Here is a 6,472-nt window from a genome sequence, read left to right as displayed (position 1 = left end):
CTAGCCATTTAGGGAACCTCTACAGACAGAAGCCCTGAGAATCCTAAATCTGAAATACTTAGAATTCTGTAGAATACCCAGAGCAGAGGGCTGCACTAAACACAAGGTGGGAATTTTTTTTATTATTATTGTATTATTGTATGTCCTCTGGGTCTGATCTTCAAAACTCCATTTAAGCCAATGAGAAGGGAATAATCATTGACCAATCATAGGGAACGGTAGCCTTTTTTTCCCTCCAGTTCCAGCTGTCATTCATTAAGGACCAGCCAGGAAGACCTGGAAGGTAAGTCAATGTCTTCTCACTGCACTCCTCTTTTATCCCTTTGTTTCCTTTTAATATCACCCCCCACCTCGGTGTCCTCCTTCCTTTCTTGACCCACCAGGAAGTAGATATTGTGTTCTTCCTTACTCCACAACCCTGTGTTTTGATTCCTTAACGTTTTAAATATCAGTTAAAAGATTACTGCGAAAGAAAAAAGCCACACTTGGACTCTGCCTGAGTATTCTTTCCATGTGTGGAATTCTCAGGAAATGCCCGGTACCCTTTCCTAACGTCACAGGGTGTCGCAGGTCAGCACGGCTGGCTTCTCTCTCTTTGTGGATGGAGGTGGGAAAAGCTCTGGGTAGGAGTTAGTCTGAATTAAGCTTGAATCCCAGATCTTTCCCTTATTTTGTGGCATTGAACAAAGCACTTATTGCTTTACACCTCGGGTCTTCATCTGCTAATCCAGGAAGAATATGTCCTTATATCTGAGATTAGAAATGATATAATATTTATGAAGTGTTTGACATGGCGTCTAGAAGAAAAGGACTCAGTAAATGACCACTGTTATTACTAAAAAAGATAAGCCTATTGCAATGATCACGCATGACTTTCCTGTTAGGAATACGCTATTAAAGTTTCAAATGTTCGAACACTTGCTTCCACTTACTTCACAGTCAGGTCGTGTCCATTCTGTGCACCTGGGCTGTCCTGCCTCTAAATGAGTAGAGCAGGTGGGCTCATGGTCTCGTAAATTCCCCATCAGTTGAGCCTGAGACCTGTGAGAAGGACGGGAGTTCTTGGGTCTCAGAAATACAAGAAGAGAAAGTAACACTCATCAGGAGACCCTGCAGCAAAGAGGGCGGGTAGGATTTTATTAGATTCATGACAGCTATTGAGACAAATAGGTAATCCCCGACTATATATTGAAACGAACATGGAACAGAAATGGAAAAACACAGAGACACAGAAATGAGGTACGACAGCATGAGAATTAGGTCTTATCCCTTTTGCTACCGTGAGCTTGCTGTCTGAACCAGGAAAGAAAGATCTCTGATAATAAAATTCTAGGAGGTGATCCATTAAAAATTCACTTTTTTTTTTTTACATGGGCAGGCACTGAGACTCGAACCCGGGTCCTCTGGTATTGCAGGCAAGCATTCCTGCCTGCTGAGCTACAGTGGCCTGCCCAAAAATTCACTTATTTTTAAAACACAATTTGAAAATTGAATATACAGAAAGGATATCTTTCCATATCAATAAAAATTTATCAAAAATCTTTAAGTATAAAAAATTAATACAATTTTTGACTTAGATAACAGTTGCAAGATTATAAAATTTCTCAGATTCTTTGCCTGGACTACCCAAGTGTTAACATTTTGCCTGGTTTTGTCTTTCTAAACTTATGAGTATTTTTTTCTTGATCCGTTCAAGATAAATTGTGCACATGCTTTCATTTACTCCTAAGTACTTCAACGTTCCTTTCATAACCATGCTATAATAAAAAGCAGGAAATTCATAGTCTCTGAATACTATTATCTAGTCTACAAACTGTATTAAAATTTGATCTGTTGGCTAAATAATGACATTTATAACAGAAGTAAATCCTGGATCGCAGGTTTCCTATCATTGTCATCTCATGAATCTTCAACCTTCCTTTCTTATACTTTTAAAGCAATACAGTTTCCTATAAGTCTTTCTTTAGCTGCATTCCATACACTTTGAAATGTAATAAATGTCACTCAGTTTGAAATGCTATTCAAATATTTACATTGTCCATAGATTGCATAGAACCATATTTCTTAATTTTTCATTTCCTCATCATTTCATTGTTGATTTCCAATATTAATTGTGATCAGGATATTCCACATGAATCATATCCTTGGAAACTTGAGACTTGCCCCAAGGATCAATATATAGCCAAAATCTGTAGTTGATCCATGAATCTTAAACAATGTGCTCACAGTGGTTGCATGAAATCACAAAGTAAAACTTGTCCATTGTCTTCAAGTTTTCTATTTTCTTTTTAACTTATTCAATGGCTGGAAGAAATTGTTAAAATATCCTGCTACATTGTGGACCTAACTGTTTCTCCTTGTAGTGCTGACCACTTGTATATTTTAAGACCATATTGTTGCATATATAACTAATATTGTTCTAGCTCTCTGGAGATTTAAAAGTTTTGTAGCTATGAAGTATATGTCTTGGTTAGAGAGCTACTCTTCTGATATTTATATTATAGCAGATTTCTTTAGGTTTGTATGTGCGTTTTTTTTTTCATCATTCTTTCACAAATATTTTTTTCTTAGATGCCTTTGTAAAGAGCCTATATTTGGTTTTTGTTGTTTATCTAGTCTGGCAATCTTTGTCCCTATGTAACATTGAGTGTAATTATATTTTTGTAATTTCTAATAAGAGTTTAAAATCTGCCATCACTCCATATTTTCTATTTGTCCCACCCATTGTATGTTCTGTTTCTGTACTTTCTTTTCATGTTTTGGATTAGATGAATATCATTTTTCCTTCCTTATATTAGTTTGGATATAAGCCTTCTTTTACTTATGGTTCAGACATGCACCTTCGGCCTATCAGAATTTAATATCAAATGTTCATTTTTAGCATCTCATAGAAAAACACTAGCACACTTGGTGTGTTTATACTTTTGTATTTACGTACTAATGCTATGATAAATTTTAATTGTCTCCTATCTGGCAGAGACACTAAAAAGCAATTTTCTTCTTTTTACCTCCCTGGAGTATCTTTGAATTTTCATATGAAATCCTTTTACCTCTCTCCGATGGTCAGTTTTTAGAATATTCTAGAACATCTGCGGATGTTAGAAAAATTCTTTTTCTCACCTGGAAGTGTCTATTCAGTTTTATTCTTGAAGACTGTCTTATTTTAATTAGACTTACATTGTCAGATGTTTCTTTTCAACTCATTCCACATGGTTTTCTTCTTTCCATTGCTTGTTAAAGTCGGCTGTCAATGTGTAACTGCACTGCTTCTGTCCCCAACTGCTGCCTCACCCCTACTCCCTGGAATGCTTTAAATATTTTTCCCTTTGTCTTTAATTTGATATTTCACATAACGTGTCTAGATGTTGATTTATTATTTATCTTGTTAGTCTTTTCTGGGATTCTTGATTAGTGGATTGGTTTCTTTTACCTGTTATTGGAAAGGCCCCCATAGATATCCTTTCAAATATAATACCTCTATCCCATATTCTCTTTTCTTATTTGGTGCTTCAATAAAAGGCATTAAACCTTTTCATCATATCCTCAGACTCTTAAGCTCTAATGCTTTTCATCTTTTATTCTATAATTTTTTGAGGACTTCTCTTTACCAGTTCTCTAATCCGCTAGAATACTAATTCTCTGTCTAATTTAATGTTAAATTATTGAATTTGTGACCAAGCAGACTGACTCCAGTGATTTTGTGGTGGTGTTATAGGGTTGTGTGTGTGTGTTGGTGAATATTTAAGATTTATTTGTAGCTAATCAAAATGCAGTCTCTCACTTTCATATGTTCTCTCCCCACAGCAGGGGTGTCATCCATACTTTAATTCTGGGGAATAAACTGGCCTCTGGTCTTTCTGACAATGTCACCAAACCAAATAAGTGCACCTAGTTGCTTGATACTCATGCAAGATCCTAGAGCAAGCTGTTAGCAGGGTTATCCTTAATCAAACCGAAGGTTTATTAAAGCAGATGACTCTGCTCCACCCTTGGAGTTCAAGTCTGGTGAGGATCCCAGGAATCTGTATTACTAACAATCCATCTGTTGGTGCTGATGTATCTTTAGGGACAACTTAGAGTGATGCCACTAACATGATACCATTAGACAGCCCCTGAAAAATCTCCCCAGAGATTTAGCAAATTTTCAGGGGCAAATCCCACTTGGTAAGAACTCTGGAAGATGGTTGAAATGGAAAAGGCTCCACAAATGCTGAATCAAAGAAAAAGAAAAGTATCAGATGAAGAAAAGCAGAGAAAACTTGGTGTGCTGATTTGAAAGGATGTATGTCCCCTAGAAAAGCCATGTTTTAATCTAAATCCCAATTTGTAAAAGCAGAATAATCCCTATTCAATACTGTATGTAATTAGATCATCTCCCTGGAAATGTAACCCAATCAAGAGTGTTTGTTAAACTGGATTAGGGGAGATGTATCTCCACACTTTTGCGTGGGTCTTGATTAGTTTCTGGAGTCCTATAAAGGATGAAACATTTTGGAGAAGAGATTTGGAGAGAGCAGAGAATGCTGCAGCACCACAAAGCAGAGAGTCCAGAGCCAGCAACCTTTGGAGATGAAGAAGGAAAATGCCTCCCAGTGAATTTCATGAAACAGGAAACCAGGAGAGAAAGCTAGCAGATGATGCCATCTTTGCTATGTGCCCTCTAGCTGAGAGAGAAGCCCTGACTGTGTTCGCCATGTGCCTTCTCACTTGAGAGAGAAACCCTGAACTTCGTTGGCCATCTGGAACCAAGGTATCTTTCCCTAGATGCCTTAGATTGGACATTTCTATAGACTTGTTTTAATTGGGACATTTTCTCAGCATTAGAACTGTAAACTAGCAACTTATTAAATTCCCCTTTTTAAAAACCATTCTGTTTCTGGTATATTGCCTTCCAGCAGCTAGCAACTAGAACACCTGGTAAGTTAAACACGAGCTACATTAGACACCTCGAATAAGTTGGACTAAGCTTCAAAGAAGAGCCTCAACATGAAGCCGATCAACTAAAGGACCCTACATAGAAGGGAGAAACTGACCTTCAGAGTTGACTCAAGATAATCAGATGCCTAGACATCAGCAAAAAATTACAAACCACACTAAGAAATAAGAAGACATGACTGAATCAAGGGAGCAAATTAAAGCTTAAGGAGCGACTTAACTTGGTGCAACTAATGACATATTTTAAAACAAATTTCTTAAATCAATTCAAGGAGAATGATGGAAAATATGCCTAAAGAGATAAAGGATATTAAGAGACAATGTATCAGCATAAAGAAGAATTTGAAAGTATAAAAGAAAAAAGAAATAATGGGATGAAAGGCACAATAGTAAAGATGGAAAATATACTAGAGGCATACAATGGCAGATCTTAACAGGCAGAATAAAGAATTAGCAAACTAAAAGATAGTTTTCTCAGGAGTGTGGGGGATTGTGGAAAGTCTGGTCACCATCCCGGTGCTTGAAGATGTTGGCGCCTTCACCCCAACATTTTCTGGGAGCATTGCCAGGGTTGGAAGGGTTTGGGTTACTGGTCTACGAGGCCTGGAGGACAAAACATAGTTCCATGGATGACTCTCAGACCTTGACATCTAATGCAGTATGCCTTGTGGGGGGTTAGGATTGTTTCGGATCCATGACCCTGTTCTCATTCCAAATTCTCCCCATGGGAAAGGGCATGTTCATCCTGTGACTGTCCCTCTATTATATATTGGAAGCAGATAACCTGTCTCTAGCTTTCATAGGAGCACAGCTTGTGGTGAATTATGCCCCAGGACTGACCAACTTTAATGCGACCTTGTACTTAGTATTGTTGTTGAAATCACTTAAGGGTTTTGGTATATTGTGATGGAATGAATATGTTTGCACATGGAAAAGACATGTCTTTTGGGGGTTCAGAGGGTGGAGGGTGGTGGTTTGAAACTGTGTATTCCAGAAGCTAATCCATTCTTGTGGTTACTTCAATTGTATAGCCAAGGGTGAGTCTCAATCTTGTTATTGGAGTCCTTTATAAATGGGATGACTAAGCAAAAAAAAAAAGGACATAAAAAAAGGCTACAGAAGCGAGAAGCTGGAAGCAACAAAACCAGGAAGAGAAGGGAGAGACCAGAAGACTCAGGAGACTCAATCATGTGCCTTGCCATGTAGCAAGGAAAACAAGGCTTTGGGAGGAAAGTATGTTCTTGATAATGCCTTGATTTGGACATTTGCATGGCCTGAAAATGTAAATTTGTAAGCTTATGGATTACCATTGTTAAAAGCCAACCCATTTCATGGTGTTACTTTCAGCAGCCTAGCAAACTAAAACAGGAACTGTCTCAAAATTAACTTTTGTGCCTCAAGTGACTTTGTCACAAAAGTAAAAAGACAACCTACTCAATGTGAGAAAATCTCTGCAAACCATCATAAAGGCCTCATATTGGGAAAATATAAACAAATTCTGCCAACGGTAAGAATAAACAACCCAATAAAAAATGGG

General features: G+C 37.6%; 1 protein-coding gene across 1 annotated transcript in view; it reads left to right on the top strand.

Moving 5' to 3' along the window:
- NLRP4 (NLR family pyrin domain containing 4) overlaps positions 1-6,472 on the top strand; it is a 77,228-nt gene continuing 70,756 nt past the window's right edge. Inside the window, exon 1 of the mRNA XM_077133540.1 lies at positions 1-283. The gene's annotated coding sequence lies outside the window, so the exon portion shown is untranslated. The remainder of the gene's footprint in view (positions 284-6,472) is intronic.

This window comes from Tamandua tetradactyla, chromosome 16 (assembly GCF_023851605.1).
Source record: "Tamandua tetradactyla isolate mTamTet1 chromosome 16, mTamTet1.pri, whole genome shotgun sequence".
Lineage (NCBI taxonomy): Eukaryota > Metazoa > Chordata > Mammalia > Pilosa > Myrmecophagidae > Tamandua > Tamandua tetradactyla.
This window is presented reverse-complemented; position numbering and strand designations above follow the sequence as displayed.